This window comes from Delphinapterus leucas, chromosome 1 (genome assembly GCF_059928025.1).
Source record: "Delphinapterus leucas isolate spDelLeu-1000000601 "Yukka" chromosome 1, BTC_Dleu_Yukka2, whole genome shotgun sequence".
Lineage (NCBI taxonomy): Eukaryota > Metazoa > Chordata > Mammalia > Artiodactyla > Monodontidae > Delphinapterus > Delphinapterus leucas.
The window spans coordinates 52,020,920-52,039,100 of NC_143129.1; the positions used below are offsets into that span (position 1 = coordinate 52,020,920).

The following is an 18,181-nucleotide window of genomic DNA, read 5'->3' on the forward strand; positions in this document are numbered from 1 at the left end:
TGTCAGTCAATGACAATGCAAGGAGAACAAGGTGGGCATTCACTGGGGTGCCCTGGAGATTTGGAGGGCAGCCCTGCCAGTGATGTGCTGGAGTCAGTTCTTATATGCTCTCAAAAGCCAATTGTTAAATACTCAGGAAATTTTCAGCCTGGTGGTAAAAGTTATAAAACCATTGGTTGCTTGAAATCTGTCACAAGGGGAGCATTTACACCACAGAAATTGGAAATCAGCAAAAGCTACAAATCAGGTTTATTTGTTTGTTTCTTTCCTTATGTATGTATTTTAGCAGCACACCACTGGTAGGGACAACACAAAGACAAGCTTTGCTGCTTCTCAAAGTGGTGGAGCCCTGAAGAAAATGCTTCTGAGGGCTTGTGTAGCATTAGTCGCTTTTGCAAAAATGGAAAGGGATTAACATGAGCTGAGATCCTGGTCTGATTTCTCTTGCTTTAACTGCAAGGAGGAATAGGGAAGCTTAAGCAATGGGGAATCAAAAGGGCAAACCAGAAGAGCTTTGTTTATGCTCCTAAAACAGAAATAACTGGATTAGAGGATTAAAGTGCAGGAGATGGGGACACTTGTCAACTGGAGTGACAAGGACCTATTAGTGTAAGTGAATAAGAAGCTCACAGTTGGATAGAAATCCTTGCCCAAGGAGAAGGCTGTGGGAAGGAGATGAAGAATGGATGCACACAGCAAGCTCTCTTCCAACATGTCACAAGGATCAGAGGCATAGGGTCTGTGTGCTGGAAGGATTCACAGATCGCTGGCTCACCTCTAACCTCCTAGGAGGAGACAGGGGCTGGGAATTGAGTTAATCACCAGTTGCCAATGATTTAATCAATTGTGCATAAGTAATACAACCTCCATAAAAATCCTAAACAATGGGATCCAGGGGAATTCCCTGGCGGTCCAGTGGTTAAGCCTTGGCTTTCACTGCTGGGGCCCGGGTTCAACCCGTGGTCGGGGAACTAAGATCCCACAAGCCGTGTGGCACAGCCAAAGAAAATGGGGTTCAGAGAGCTTCTGGGTTGGAGAAGCATCCATAGGCCAGGAGGGTGATACACCCCAAACTCTGTAGGGTCAGAAGAAGCTCCTTCCAGACCTTGCCCTACATATCTCTTCATCTGGATGTTCACCTGTATCCTTTATAATAGCCTTGTAATAAACTGGTAATAGTAAGTAAACTGTTTCCCTGAGTTCTGAGAGCCATTTATTACCGGCAATTTTTCAAACCTGAGGAGGAAGGGGTCATGGGAACCCGTGATTTGTGGCCAAGTCAGATAGAAGTGCAGGTAATCTGGGGACCTACTAGTTGTGACTAGCATTTGAAGCAGTGGAATGGGGGGAGTCTGGTGGGACTGAGCCCTTGACCTCTGGGGTCTGCACTCACTCCAGGAAGTTAGTGTCAGAATTGAATTAAATCGGAGGATACCTTGTTGGTCTCCACAGAGAACTGGAGAATTGCTTGGTGTGGAAACCCCACACATTTGGCATCAGAAATGTTACGTGTCGAAACAGATCCTCAAGCATGAATGCTGTTTTTATCATTTGTGTGTGTGTGTATGTATACATATGTATTATATACATGTATATAATATAATACAATAAAGCTAGTTTCATTTGGGAAGGGAAATCCCAACAAAAGCTCACATTGAGCGCTTACTGTGCAAGAAAAATTCTGAAAGAAAAGTCAGAAGGTGCCGAGAAATGATGGCTCTTATCACGTAAATAACCACGTGAATTTGAGCAAATCATTTCATGTCTCTGGGCTCCAATTCCTCACATAAAATGGAGTTTTCCGCAAATGATCTCTGAGGTTCCTTTCCGTTCCAGAATTTGATGTATTGTTAGCTGTGAGAAAGTCAGCATGAGGTACAGAGGGGGGCCATAGGCTGTAGAATCAGACAGCACTGGGTTCAATACCAAGGCTGTTGTTACTGCACATCTTTGGGCTAAAGAGTTAAACTCTCAAAAAATGAGGTTCCTCGTTTGAAAAATGGGAAAATAAAAATTATATTATAAAATCATAAGAATTGACTGGAAAATAAAGGACTAAGCATACATACCAGCATTGTTTTTTGAATCTAATGCAAATTAAGAGACAAGTTACTTTAATAAGCAAATTAAAATAATGGACTCCATATTATTTTCAAAGCTCTGATTTGTCATCTTAAGGTGAAACAGTTTAAAAATAGGATATGAAATTCAATGGGGGAAAATCAGCAAGCGATGAAACAGCAGAATATCTTTGCAGTTTTTTTCAGAGAATTCATTTCTAAACAGTTTACCGGTGGAACTTTTCTATTTTGGAGAGATTTGTCCAAGTTCACACAAACAGGTACTGCTGAATGAAACATTCCTGGGTTTCAGCAATATTGAGAGGTTACATTTTCTTCCCTGTGCTAATGCATCACATTTTTCATAAAATTGAAAGAAAAAAAAGTTATGAGCAGAATTTCATCAACCAGAACATTTTAGAAATGCAGAACCTGGGCTTTTGATTTTACACCATAAATCAAATAAAATGCAGGAAACCATTTTTTCCCAATCCTGATGCCATCATTTTGTACCTGCAGGGCCACATCTTGCCCTGGGAGGAGAGCTACTTCATTTCTTAGCAATTGTAACATTTTCTCTGAGGAATTCCAGTTGCTGCTGAGAACCAGCCTGTCCGAGAATAACCTTCAATGTTAAGTCAGTGATTCAATCAGAATCTGAAATATTCTCACAGAAAAAAATCAGTTAGAAAGTTGCATCATGCAGACTCAATATTGGACCTTCAACTTCATTGTATCATTAAAGAAACAATTCTTTAAAAACTAAACACATTGCATAAATAGGTTTGAACTGGCCAAGAATCATGTTTTGAGTAAAGACCAAGAAGGAAAATAAACAAACAAGGTGGAAGAATTTGGGATGTGATTTTTTTTTTCATGGCATAAATTTATACTTTTTATTATGTGCAGAAGACAGGAAAGTGTTGTCTGGGCCAGGATGACTCTCACCAGGTACCAGCACAAGGTGTGAAAAAGCAACATTCCTTCTACCCGGGAAGTGAGCTGCTCTGAATGCAGCAGGACAATTTTTTCCTGCTGAAGAACTGTGTCTTAGGACTGTCTGTATTGAATTTGCTGTAGTGGAATTTGGTTCTCAGCAATGAATTTCTTCTCCATCAGTGTCTTCTTTGTCTTGTACTCTGTTTTTAATTTGACCACCAGCATTTGGCATTGAATGAAAAGCCCCAAACTCACTCAACTGGAGGGTCACTGCATAGAAGAACAAATCATTGTTTGTTTTTAATTTCTTTCCTTTCCTGGCACAAATACTAAACTGAAATGATGTTGAAAGTATTGATCTGAAAAAGAAAAAGAAAGAATTCAAGGGATTTGCTCCATTTAAAAAAATATGTGTCTTTACTCTGAAGTATTAAGAGCAGTCAGGGCTGTGGGAAACCAGTTTCCAGCAGGTGACTAGGTAGGTGATAAGAAATTGTTCAGGTTCAACTTCTAGTTCTGTTTTGTTCTTAATTTATAATAGTAATAGCTGATATATATCTGCCATGTCCAGTTTATAAATTGCTTTAGCATACATTAGTTACCTAATGTGATCCTCAAAGCAGCATAATGGTACAGATACCATCATTATCCCCATTTCACAGATAAGAAGACTGAGGTTCTGAGAGACTGACTTTACCCAGGTTTTTCAGTTAATGAGAGGCAGTGCTTGAAATCAAGCTTAAGTGTTCTGACTTCAAATTCCTTGTTCCTACTGTTGCCTTTTAAAGACCTAAAGCTATGGGATACTTGAGCTGAAAGGGAACTTAGAGATCTGCTGGGCCACCCTTTGCCTGGTTCTACAGGATGTTAACATGTTTCCACAAAACAAAATTTGGGAAATGCCAACTTAAAGGATGTTAAGTGGATTTCTTGACCACAGAATGTCCCAGAGCCTTTATTTTGCAATGGATCTTGATGCCTTTTCTGATCTTATGTGGCGATGAATTTATTTTGGGGTCCATCTACCTAAGACCCACATTGTGTCAGGGATTTGGAAGGAGCTGTCCTCTCTTCTTTTTTACAGGAATAAATCCTCATTTGTCCTGGACTTTCTCAGACTACGCTATATTGTCACTCATATGCCACCTCAAGTCGACTTGGAAGAAAGTAGAAGAATTGAGCTTTTAATTGTTATTCAACAGATTTACCGCTGGAAACAGGAAGTAGTAACAAAGTGGCAGATTTCTGCCCTCCTGATTCTTTTCACAAACAATTATTCGTTGTGCACCAGATTCCAGGGACTGGGGGGGATCTGCATGGAAAGATGAAGAGGACAGTTCCTGCCCTTAATGTATGCCCTCACATTCTAGAACAAGGTGTAAACAAAACTAGCAAATAATGACAAACATCTGATGAAAGCTGGCACGGGATGGGAGCCAGAGAAGGCGGCATCTTGTCCTGGAGGAGATTGATGGAGGGAGTGATCTGCGCTCAAGTCCCTGCTCGTCTTCCTGGCAGGAGAAAGGCCACATCAGCCCCTTCACCTGCCCCACCTGAGGAGGGTGGTGACCGGGTACCCAACGGGCAGAAGGTGTGGATGCTCTCTGGGATCCATCCCAGCCCCAGGGCACCGGGGTCTGAGCTCTACAGCTTTCCTGACAGAAAGAAAAAAATAGATTGAAAACGTCTCAGCTCCACATGTCCTATTTTTAATTGATTTGCACACAGACTCTTCAATCACGGTATTAATATTTAATCGTCCTGTCAAGTCAGATCCTTCGCCATCAGACAGTTAAAGATGGTTTTGGACAGAGGAGGAAATGAGGTGGTGGAATGGCATGAAATGAGGAAAGTGAGACATTTGCTCAGAGGGGATTGGATCTGAGGACCAAGGAGGGTCCTGAGAAGAAGTGCACCTTGCTCACTTTCTCTCTGTTACTGTTCCTCCATTGCACACATCTGTAACCACTGCAGTACCTGTCCAGAAGGCCACGGGGAGCCATATAAGAGCTTAGACAACAACAAGGCCTGAGGAGAAAGTAGGGGGTTTCTTCAGTAAGGAGAAGCCAAGAGTCTGGTGCCTGGGGAAGGGTCCAGAGGATGAAGCGTTCATATGCAATGTTTTCTAAGTTTGTGAGAAGCCGATTGGTGTTTTGACTCTGGGCTCCACCTCAGCCCGGGTGGAACCGGGTTGAACGCACATTTCTTTGAGAAACCGGTGTCCCTCTGGGCTGCGCAGCATCACAGCAGCCGAGAAAAATGGCCCGGGAACTATTTTAGGTGAACACGCTCTCAGAGGTGGTGAATAAACGTCTCAAATGTGACTCGTTCCAAGAGGCTATTAATAGGCAGGAGATGAGAGGGATGGGAGAACTGAATTTCATTCAGGTTCGGACTCTGGCTTTATCTATACCTCCTTTTTCAACACAGAAACGAGGAGGGAGAGCTTGTCTTGCAGCGTTTCCAGGGGAGCAGGGAGAAAGCGGCCACTTCCTCCTCTCCCAAGTCAAAGAGGGAAAAGCAGCGCACTCACCGCGGGCCCCAGCACAGTCCTTTCTGACCATCGCCCATGGCTTTGCTGAACACAAGCCTACCAAGTCCAGAGAGTCACAGAAAATCAAGATGAGGCAATGCCTTGATTCATATTCATATTTGCTTCAACATCGCCGTCGCCTCTCTGTGCATCTTCTGGGTTTGAAGCAGCGGTTCTCATGGGGAAAGAATTGCTGGAAGGGGACCTTTGGAAATGCCCGAGTGTATTTGGCTGTCTTAACAGTGGCCTGGGATGATCTTACCATTTGGGAAAGGGCAGAGATGCTGGACAGGCTGAAACGCTCTGGCTGGTGTCCCCAACCAAGAACTACCCCTGCCCTGCATGACTACTTGGGGCCCCTCTGTGTATTCTCAGCAGAGGATGTGTTTGGAATGGTCTGAGAGTAAACCTGAACTCCATTTTACTCATCAACATAAAGAGTATTTGTTTCATGTTTTAACGGTTGTGGAAAATCAAGGAAAGACAGACTTTTGTTTTGTTTGGGCCTTTACCAAGAGTTGGTCATCTTTTGGAAGAATCAGATCCCTGATGGCAATGACACTTGTGGTATTTGTTACCAAAACCACATACCTGTGCCGGTCTGCGTATGCAGCTGTCAGATTTCCGCACGGGAGGATCTGACTACTTCCTGCTGGCTCCTGATACAGTCGCACCAAACCTTTACATATTGAAACACATCTGATGTTATCCTAAGCGACTTTGGTTTTATTTTGCCTTTACATTCCATTAGGGCATTATACTGATTTTTAGAATGGTATGTAGGTGGATAATATTAATTTAATTTAAGGAACATAAAGGGGATATTATAGAATATTTGTTGTGGGGGAGGCATTGGGTCTAATCCAGGTCCTAAAACAGGGGTGAAATAACTGGGTTAGATTTTAAAACAGGACAGACTCCTGAGAGAAGAGCCAGGCAAATGGATCATCAGCCACAGGACTCTCTGAATCATGTTCTGCTCTGAGGCTCAAATGCTTCTGCAAATGTGCCTGCAAGAATCAGGCAGTTCATGGGGAAGAGTAAAGGGGCAGAAAAGCAAGAGCTCAAGGGCCATGGCAGGGGCACCAGCTCTCAGCCTCACTGGGCACCGTGGGGTCTGAGCCTGGCTGGGGCTCATGGCCTGCTGACTGTGGCCCTGCAAGATTGCAGGCATAGCGTTTCTAGATTTTCCATGCTTGCAGTGGAAGCTAGAAAGCCGGCGTGCTGGAAATTATATTAGGTGTGGTAAGCCTCCAACAAAGAGAGCCAACAATACAACAGCTTAAGGACCAGGATATTGATTTCTTTTGCAGGTCATGATCAAGGCAGGGCCACAGCCACATGTGGCTGTCAGCCAGGAGAAGAGGGATGAGGGCATGGAGGAGAGCACGAGGAGCATCATTAAGGTCCAGACCCGGAAGCGGTGCACCTCCACTTTTACATGTTCCACTTTTACATGCCCTCTGATTGGTGGGGAAGTGTCATCTTTAGCTGGGCAACCATCGCCTGGCTGATGAACTGATGACCATCTCTGCCAGAGTACTTACTCCAAGCACTTAAACCAGTCCTCTGCAGACCATGGAGCTGAACTTGGCTCAAAGACTGCCTGTCCTGCTCTGCTGGAATTCACCATTTAGTTGTAGATTTAAGTTCCACACCAGGAAAAACCATTTAGACTAGAGGAAGAAGGAGGAAGGCAGGGGGGCCAATGTGTTTAAGTTGGTGGCGGGGTGGCATACTCAGAGCAGACACTCTTAGTGGGGACAGCTTGGAGGATGGAAGGACACAGAACGCAGGTAAGGGAGGTTTTATTCAGCTTATCTGTCTTACCTCCACCTTGCCTGACAAAGCCTTCCTAGGCCAGCCTAGGTGCTCCTATTCTGTGTGCCTGGCACAGCACCAATTATACTTATGGTTTTCCTTGCCTATTTTTGTCTTCCCATCTAGACTGCAATTATATTTTGCTCACTTTTATATCCCCAGGGTCCTGCAGAGTAATTAGTATAGTAGGTGCTCAACAAATCCTTGATGAACGACTGAAAAAATTCTAGGAACAGTAGAAAACTAATGCATGCTTCTGAGTCAGTGCAAGGCACCATCACGGTGTTTCGTTAAGACTAATCTGGTTATCACGTTCAGAAGGCCAGGGCCAGCAGGACAAAGACAGACTGGGTTTCTTGGCGAAGTACTCTGTGACTGAGGGTAGAGATGTCCTGTGGGAAGCAATGGGCTTCAAAAGGCTGATGGGTTGGGGGCGTCTGCATGAGGAGTGGAGAATTAGAAACTCTGCTTCTGGATGTTTCCGTCCAAGTCTAGTCTAGTGATAACAGAGTCAGCTGCAGTACCAGTCACCAAGGCAAGGCCTGAGTGGAGGAGACAGCGGTGAGTAGCAAACCCTTGAGGGTTCTATGTCCTATGAAATTGAATTAAAATAGAAACTGTAGGAGAGGCTTCCTGGATGAGGGAGCATTTATGATGGGCTTTGAGACATGGGGAAAATGAAGGTCCTGAAAAAGCATGTCAGCTTCATTAATTTGCCAAGAATCTAGTGAGTCCAATCAATATTATTATGAAAGAAAAAATAAATTATGAAATGGACAGTTAGCTATGGTTTGTACTAGTCTCTTCGGAAGAATGAATGGGAGGACAATTGGGGGTTCTTCTCAAGTTGGAAAGTTTCTGTTGCTATATCAGGTTTTGGCCACTCAAGCCCATTGAAGAAAGCTGTGATCTTTGAGGAATAAGGTTCTGCTGGATGTGAGCGGGAGGTTCTGGGAGAAGTCAGGTCACCCCTTCCCTGAGCCAGTGATCTAGGAAACACCAAACAGGTGGCAGCCCCTGTGGTCCAGGATCGACCCGGATGCTGACCTTGCCTGTCACCCCAGCCAGCCAGCAGAAGCTTCTGCAGCCCCAGGGGCTGGCAGGCGGCCCCAGCATCCGCTGTCACATCCTCAGGGGTGTGAAAGAAAGCCACAGGTCTTCCATTGTGTGCAGGGGAGTGGGGCTGTAGGTGGGGAGCCTCAGACAGAGCCGAGACACACTTCGGGGTGGGGGCAGGCTCCACAATTAAACAAAGGCTTGGCTGTTAGAAGATCCCTCGGGGAGTGAGACTTTGGATTATTAGGCTTGGGTTAAGGAAAGGGCTTTCTCTGCAAACACAACAGATGCCTGGAAGTGACGCTGCCCACTCAAGATGTTTGTGGGAGGCAAGGCTGAAAGGCCCAGCATAGCACGTGGTCAGGGTCGCGGCGCTACTAAGCAGGTCTTGGGAGCTGAGGGTGAGGAAGGGTTGGGCTTGGTTTTAAGTCTTGGAGAAGGAGGCTCTGAATGTGGCTGGAGGTGAAGGTGAGACAGAGGAGGATCATGTTGAAGGAGAACTAGAGAGAAGTCAGAAGACTTGGGTTTTAATTTCAAGTTTTACCATCTAGCGCTTGAACGTAAGTCATTTTCCTTTTTTTGGGCCCTCTTTTCTACACCTGTCCTGCTCTGGCCCAGGTTTGGTGGGGGTGGGAGTAGGGCAGACGGATAGGCTTGGACGAGGCACAGAGTCCCACACCACTGTGAAGCACTGATGCATCAGTGATCTCGATTTCCTCGCACTTCGTAAGTAACCTGATGGATACTCAGTAAATATAACACAGCCACTGTTTCAGGCTCAGAGACCTCCCCTCCTGGAATACTATTCTCTACCAAGGTCAAGGGGGCTCCAGATAATCTAAGGGAGCAATGATTTCCATTCCTGCAGCTTCCAGGATAGATTAGAAATAATAAAATGTTTGGGGCTAAGAATTAAAAATCGGGATGAATCTAAAGTACTTCACCCCCAAATATCTCATTCTTTCAAAGATGATGATCCGAATAATCAAGATTCTGAATGAGACTGAAAAATGCTCTTTGGAAGAAGATTAGATTTCTTTGCAGAATAACAGATTAAGTTTTTGTTTTTTTTTAATGACTGACAACAACAAAGTTAAAATATCCAAAACTACCTCATGAGTTAATCAACCAAGGAAACAGACATTTCCATTATTCAGATGTTAGCAAGATTCTAAGTGTAAATATCTCAGAAGTACTAGGTCATATTTGCAACGGACTTTTAAAGGTGAATTTAGCCCAACATACACACTTTACGGGTGAAGAAACTGAGACCCAGAAAAGAGGTTACAGTAAGAAATGAAAAGTGCATATGCAAAGTTTACCTTCTCCTACGCTGAATGAGGATATGATGTCAGCGTGTCCACCCACACATGGCACCTGGCTGCCTGGGACACCTGCAAGGCTGCCGTGGGGTGACGTGTGGTTTGATTTTCCTCAGCATCTCTTCCTTTGGGAGAACACTTCTCTTATTTTCCTGGATCTGTCAGTCAAGGTGCTGTTCATCATGGGAGGACACTTGACCCGGGTTGGTCACCAGTCACAGGGATTGGTCTGCAGTGGGCATGTGATCCAAGGAGAACTCATCAAAGTCTTTTCCTGGGATTTTTATGTGGATGGATCCAAAGAAGCATGCTTCCTTGACTGCAAAGAGGAAGCTATTTATAGTAGGAGAAAATGAGGCTATTCTTGAAGGAAGAAAACCCTAGATAGACAGACTCTAGATAAATGATGATAGATAAAGATAGATAGATAGATACACACACACACACACACACACACACACACACAGAAACATAGAAAGAACCTGCTCCTGCACTTGCTAGTTCTTTTGCTTGAGCTTAAGTTTCTGTCACTTGCAAACAAAAAAAGTTGTGATCAATATAATAGAAACACAATGGCCCTGTGACTTTCTTTTTTTTTTTTTTTTGCGGTACGCGGGCCTCTCACTGTTGTGGCCTCTCCCGTTGCGGAGCACAGGCTCCGGACGCGCAGGCTCAGCGGCCATGGCTCACGGGCCCAGCCGTTCCGCGGCATGTGGGATCTTCCCAGACCGGGGTATGAACCTGTGTCCCCTGCATCGGCAGGCGGACTCTCAACCACTGAGCCACCAGGGAAGCCCCCCTGTGACTTTTTAATGATCTAAAGCTGATAAGTTGGTGGTAGAAGGGAAAGAAATGTAAATAGAATCCCTTTCCTCACCTGGAATGTGTTCCCTGGGACTTGGTACTAGGAAGAGACTGCGGGCCTTTCCTGTTTATTGCCCCCCCCCCTTTGTCTATTTAAAAACATTGACAAGGGCTTCCCTGATGGCGCAGTGGTTAGGAAACTGCCTGACAGTGCAGGAGACACTGGTTTGAGCCGTGGTCCAGGAAGATCCCACATGCCATGCAGCAACCAAGCCCATGCACCACAACTACGGAGTCTGCGCTCTAGAGCCTGCGAGCCACAACTACTGAGCCCGCATGCCGAAACTACTGAAGCTCGCATGCCTAGAGCCTGTGCTCCGCAACAATAGAAGCCACTGCAATGAGAAGCCCGCGCACCGCAATGAAGAGTAGCCCCCTCTTGCCGCAACTAGAGAAAGCCCACGCGCAGCAACGAAGACCCAACGCGGCCCAAAATAAACAAATAAATAAATTTATAAAAATAAATAAAGTAGGTCTCTCCTGCATCCTGAAATCTTGTTACTCTAACTATTTACATCAATTCAACATTTACTGAGAAAAAGGAGTACAGATTGTTCAGGAGTACAGATTGTTCAAGGATGAGAAGAAACCAGCTCTGATTTCCTAACGATTGCAATCTAGGTGGTGGTGAGCTTTGGGTGTCAGTTCTGTGTTTCTCCCCAGGTTGCCCTACCAGCCACTGGAGTTGAGCAAGCTACCAGCACTCACAGAGCTTTTCCTCCTGCCTTCCTCACCTCAGATTGTTGGGGGGATTGTATTAGTCCACGAGGGCTGCCAAGACAAAACACACAGCCGGGGTAGCTTAAACAACAGAAATTAATTTTCCTACAATTCTGGAAGTGAGAAGTCTGAGATCATGGTGTTAGCAGGTTGGGATTCTCCTGAGGCCTTGCCTTGCAAATGGCCACCCCCTTGCTGCCTCTTCACATGGTCGTCCCTCTGTGCCCACGCAACCCTGGTGTCTCCCTGTCTGTCCAAATTTCCCCTTGTTATAAGGATACCATTCAGGTTGCATTATGGTCCACACTAATGGCCTCATTTTAACTCAGTCCCCTCTTTAAAGGCCCCATCTCCTAGTGTAGTCACATTCTGAGGTACTGGGGGTTAGGGCTTCCACATATCAATTTTGGGGGACGCAATTCAGCCCATAACAAGAACCAAATAAAATCACGTGCAAATGCCCAGCATGATGTCTGCCAGGTGCACGGTAACATCCTACAAATTTGAGTTCCCCCCTCTTTCCTGCTAGTAGGATACTAAAGGTTTAGATGGAGCAAGTATAAACTCTGGCTCCTGGGGTATAGATTGTTACTAAATAGGGATAAGGGGGATCCAAATTCATGAGCTTCTATTAATCAAAACTGGTTTGGGGATTTCATTTTTTAAAAATTAGATTTATTGAGGTATAATTCTATATCATAAAATTCACCCTTTCAAAGTGTTCAATATATGTTCAAGGAGTTCTGACAAAGGTATATAGTCAGTCGTGTAACCACCATTTACAATCAATATACAGAACATTTCTATTGCTCCAAAAAGTACCCTCATGTCCCTTTGCCATTTCTCCCCTCTCTGAGCCCTTTGTAACCACTGATCTTTCTGTCTCTACAATTTTGACTTTTCCATTATGTCATATAAATGGTCATTTGATATTTAGTCATTTGTGATTGATTTTCACTTTCACTTAGCATAATACTTTTGAGATTCATCCATACAGCTACATGTATCAGTTTCAGTAGTTATCCATTTATCAACTTTTTTTTTTTACCAATTTATACCAAGATACCACAATTTGTTAAACCATTCGCCAATCGATGGGCATTTGAATGGTTTCTACTTTTCGGTGATTATGAATAGAGCTTCTATGAACATTAAGAGTACACGTCTTTTCGTGGACGTATGCTTTCCTTTCTCTTGGATAAATACCTTAGAATGGGATTGCTGGGTGCTATGATACGGGGATGCTTAACTTTTTAAAAAACTGCAGACTGGGTATGATTTTGCACCCCCATTGGCTGAGTGTTTTACACGTGTTTTATCACAGTCTGTGCCTTGTCTTTTCATTTTTCTTAACACTATCTTTTGAAGAGCAGGAGTTTAAAATTTTGATGAAATCTAATTTATCAATTTTTATTTTTATGATATATGATTTTTGTGTGTGTAGCTAAAAATCTTTATTTAATCCAAGGTCACAAAGTTTTATCTTCTATTTTTCTTCCAGAAGCTTTATAATTTTAGTTCTTGCATTTACTACTATAATCCGTTTCAAGTCAATTTTTGTATGTGTTTTGAAGTAAGGGTCAAGGTTAGTTTTAGGCATATGAATGTCCAATCACATACCAACACAATGCATTAAAAAGGCATCAAACTACCTTGACACCTTTGTCTAAAATCAGTTGACTATACACATGTGGGCCCACATCTGGACTCATATTATTCCATTAATCTATCTTTCTATACTGTGTGCCTAGGCTATGTGTGTGTGTCCAAATCCATATTGTCTTTATTTTTGAGGCTTAAAAATAGTCTTCAAATCAGGTAGTGTTAGTTTTCCAATTTCATTCTTCTTTTTCAAAATTGTTTCTGCTATCCTAGATCCTCTGCATTTCTATATAAACTTCAGAATCAGTTTGTGAATTTTTACACAAAAGCCTATCCGGAGTTTGACTGGGATTACTTCTATCTATAAAGGAATTCATTTTGATAAATTAGATGAACACCATTCCTAATTTGGTCAAGCTTTGAAACAAGCTTTGGTATTTTAGAAAAGTGTTCAGTTTTTAATTAGGTTGGGTGTTGATTTCGAAGCCTGCGATTCTCACCTTCTCTTCTGAGTCTAGGATGCAATGGAAAGAAGCATCACCCTGGTGACAGAAACACCCGGGAGTGTGTTTTGTCCTTGAGAGGAAAGGCAGTTTCCTCCTTCAGGTGAACTCTGTCTCTGTCTGCGATAGGTAAAATCTCACAACTCAAACCCAAGAGAAGCTGTTTCAAGGCATTCCCAAATAACCACCCTTCCCTCCTTTGTCAAGAGCAAAGTTCATCGGATTTAGGAAAAGCGGCCTCATTCACAGCCCAAGCACAGGCCCCAGGAGGAGCGTGTTCTGGGACGCGATTGAGGAGAGGCCCAGAAAAAACCAGGGCAGAGGCTTTCTGGAAGCATTGCCACCCCAGCAGGGGGTCTTCCAGATGAAATACCCAGAGTAGGGGCCATGACTGCCGCCCAGCCAGCTCCCCAGGGACTACCCTGAGAAACCCAGCCTGTCAGCAGCAGAATTGTTGCCTGTGCTTTATACTGTGAATTGTTAGCAGTCTCTAAATAGACCATTCATTTTTCCTTTTAGCACAGAAGGGTCTCACAACTCCAAATACCACCAGGGGCCTGAATGTTTCAAGTCAAAACATTCCCCAAACCACAGCCCTCGGGTGAGAGGACAAGCTAGCCAAGGGTTTGGAGGAAAAACAACCACCTACCAGCCTGGAAACCACTGTGTACACAGGAGGCTGGTCGCCTTGCTCACAGAGGCTGGCAGACTGAGCATTTTCATTAGTGAGGCTTAATCTGATAAAGCCACCTTTCCTACATTTCCTCTCTGCCCGAGGACCCAGTCCTGGGGCTGGAGGCTGCACGTGGGGCGGGGCCGCCCAGGGTACCTGGAGGACCTGAGCCACCCCTGCCCCGCTTCTTCCTCCCCGGTTGTGATAAAAAAAGAGAGAGAGAGAGGGAGAGAGGGAGAGAGGGAGAGAGAGGGAGGGAGGGAGAGAGAGGGAGGGAGGGAGAGAGAGGGAGGGAGGGAGGGAGGGGGAGGGAGGGGGGGAGAGAGAGAGAGAGAGAGAGAGAGAGCGAGAGAGAGAGAGAGAGAGAGAGAGAGAGAGAGAGAGAGAGAGAGAGAAAAGAAAAGAGAGGGTTTTGCAACAGTCCCGGTGCAGCATTTGATTCGGGGAGCAGCGGAGCGCTGTCAAACCTCTCTGCCAGGACGCAGCCAAGCAACTCCAGGAACACGAGCGCGGCGGCGCTGCAGAGACGCTGGCGCGGGCACCGGCCCACCGGGGAAAGCCGGGATCTCTGGAGCTGTGGCTCCCAGGGCCCCCGACCGCCATCCAGCAGGCAAAAGAGATCCCGGAGGTCCTAGTGGAGCCGAGCGGTCGGCGGTGCTGCCTGCCGGGCCGCTTCCTGGGGGAGGGGCGGCTTCGCCAAGAGCTTTGAGATCTCTGACAGGATGAGGACGCCAAGGAGGCGTTTGGCCACAAGATGCTGCCTGAGTCGCGGCTGCTCAGGCCGCACCGGAAGGAGAAGATGTCCTTGGAGATGTCTATTCATTCCCCTCTCGCCCTCCAGCACGGAGTCGTAGGTGCACGTGGACACGAACTTTATGTTGGTGGTGCTGGGGCGCTGCTGCTGCCGAAGATTACCCTGGAGCCGCACCGGCGGAGGAAGGCGACGAACCAGCCCGGGGTCCGCCGCTACCTGCAGCACATGGTCCTCGGCTGCCAGTACCCGCACCCAAACCAGGTTATTCACTGGGACCTCAGGCTGGGCAAACTCTTCCTGAATGACGATCTGGAGGTGAAAATAGGGGATCTGGCCCGGCAACCAAAGGTGAATATGATGGGGAGCAGAAGAAGGAAACCCTGTCTAAATACACAGCTCTTGAGGTGCTGAGCAAGAAAGGGCACCGTTTCCTGGTGGACGGGGGGCCTATTGGGTGCATCATGTTGATATATACCTTGTCGGTGGGTAGATCACCTTTTGAGATCTCCTGCCTAAAACTGACCTACTTCTGGATCAAGAAGAATGTATGCAGGATTCCCAAGCACATCAACCCCGTGGCCACCTCCCTCTTCCAGAAGATGCCGCAGACAGGTCGCATTGCCCACCTGATCATTCATGAGCAGCTCAAGACGAGTTCTTTACTTCTGGCTACATCCCAGCCCATCTCCCATTACCTGCCCCACCATTCCATCAAGGTATTCAATCGCTCTCAGAAGCCTGGATCCCAGCAACAGGAAGCCACTCACAGTCCTAAATAAAGGCCTAGAGAACTCTATGCCCAAGACTCCCTGGGGAAACTCTTTCCAGTGGTCCAGGAGACCAGAGAGTGCCACTGCACTCCCCAACCACTGCACCACCAGCTGTAGCGGCTGCAAAGCGTGAGTGCCTCCAAGCCCTCTGAGAGGGGGCTGGTGAGGCAAGAGGAGGCTGAGGATCCCTCCGGCATCCCCATCTTCTGAGTCAGCAAGTGGGGGACTATTGGGACAAGTGCAGCCTCGGGCATCAGCCGTGTAGCAAAGTGTAGCGGGTGTTCTCCGATGATTGGACTCACCTCATCCTCTGGTACCTTGGTGACAGTCTGTGGTTCATAGAGCATGGTGGTGCAGAGTTCTCCCTCGCCATGAGTTCCCATCCCAACTCCTCCATGAAGATCACTCTCCAAGCACTTCCAAAACTACACGAGTGAACACTTGCTGAAGGTGGGTACCCATGGGAAGGTGATGAACTAGTCCAGCAACCCTACCTGCCTACCTGATTCTGCAAGCACAGAACCATCACCCTGCATCCTGCAACGTCTTCCAGGACTGCAGCAAACTCGTCCTGTGCCCAGCATGGCAGCTGTGACCTACATCGACTAGAAGCCGGATTTCCACAAGTACTGCCTGAATCTCCTGGAGGAGCACAGCCGCCCCAGGAGTCTGGCAAGTCAGCTCTTCTATGCCCACCCATGGTGGACAAGCTGCTGAGCTTTCGCTCAGCCAACAATCGCCTCAGGACCTCCTCACAGCCCCTCCCAGGACTACTGCCCGTCCCCACCCCCACCAGCCCCTTGGGCACCTATGGGTTAGCCCCCGCTGTGCTGGGTTTTCTGTGATATGTCCCCTCACTCCGACCGGGTGGCTGGAAATAGAGCTACGTCTTCCTTGCAGGTGGGAGTTGCTATTAAGTTATTTTTGTACATGTTGGGGTGTAGGTTCTACGGCCTCTTCACCTTCCCTCTCAACCCCACCGTATGAATTGTACAGAATACTGCTATTGAATTCGGGACTGTCTTTTTCTTGGCTTTATACATTAAACACGTGTGAATCTTTTTAAAAAGGTGTGGGGAGCGCTGATTGGCTACTAGTTGTCACGTGCACTCAGTGGTCACCTGGCTCAGCCAGTTAGCGGCAAGAATTGAGTACTCTGGAGGTGCTGTGCAGAGGTGGCTATATGGGCTATACGGGATGCCTGCTTTCATTGTCTCTTAGCCCAATAAGTCATGTAAGCAATGGTAAACAAATTCGGTGACAACGCATTAAGTCCTTCACAAAGTGCCTTTGACAAAAGACGGTCGTCTGCTGAGAGCTATGGGACCCTCTCAGCTGACAGGGCCCTGAGAATGCTACAGTGACCCTGTCATGGGGACAGGTCTGTCAGGAATGGTCTTTGGGGAAGAGGATGGAATTTATAAGACCTCCTTTGAATGACCAGTGCCGACTCCGATGGCTCATCTAGCTGGCATGTAGAAAAGCTGGAAACACTAGCCGAAAGCTTGGGAAGGCAGAGAGGGAGAGAGAGAGAGGAAGGGAGGAAGGAGGGAAGAAAAGCAAGGAACCCCCTGTGGTAGGTGCTGCGAGGGAAGGGCTGCCTGGGGTCCCTTTCGCGTGCTCACAGCAGCATATGTCCACTAGTGAGGAGCACTCCGTGGATTCGGTCCAGGAGAGACACATTTAGGGTACCTGTTTCAGCTGAAGGAAGGGAAGGCGAGAGTACACTGGAAAGGAGTTCGAGAAGCTGGCTCAATGGTGGCCCAGGCAAAGAATATGACCAGACTGAGATGACATGGCGTGCTGACCCAAGGCACACATGTCAGTGGCACTATGGCCGAATGGTTATAAGCCAGGCCTCTGGGTCAGATGACCTGATCCTGGTTCTACCACATACTTCTGTGTGACCTTGGGCAAGTTACTCAATCTCTCTGAGGCTCAGTTTCCCCAACTGTAAAATGAGGGAACAGAACTTACTTTATAGGGGTTATCTGGAGGCATATGTGAGAGGACATTTAGTCTCTGTTCCATATGTGGCAGTGACTATTAGGAGGATGGATCAGTTGGGGACCAGTTGATGGCTTTGATGTCACACTTCCCCCCAATGATATGGACTCTGTCAGTGTTTGGTAGACTCAGCTTCTGCTAAGAAGCTCATCTCATCTGGGACTTGAGGGAGGGAACTCAGCTCTGACTATGACCAAGTTTCAGTATGTGAAGAGATTTGCTTACCCAGGTCTTCCTACTTGTCCCGATGACTCTATTTACTTATATTTTGGAAAATCTTCAAGCTTTTTTCTTCCACTTGTGTGCTGGGGGGAGGAGGGGTGGGAATGGGGAGATGTTTATGGGCCCTGGCAGGAGTCAAAGGGGGCCCTGGGGCACCAGAATCCTACTGCATTGGCAGGGGCACAAATCCTGGCAGATTATGTCAAAGATAAAAGAGGATTTAGGGTGACGATTTAAAGCTTCCTTTTCTCCTTTTTTGGGCAAGGGCCTGGGAAGAAGGGGTGGGAACTGAAAACAGACAGAGCCTTGTTAGTGACTTGAATTTTCACATGTAG

At 46.4% G+C, this 18,181-nt stretch overlaps 1 pseudogene; it reads left to right on the forward strand.

Moving 5' to 3' along the window:
- Positions 1 to 4,428: 4,428 nt before the first annotated feature.
- Positions 4,429 to 17,933, forward strand: LOC111184652 (serine/threonine-protein kinase PLK1-like; annotated as a pseudogene).
- The last annotated feature ends 248 nt before the right edge of the window (positions 17,934 to 18,181 follow it).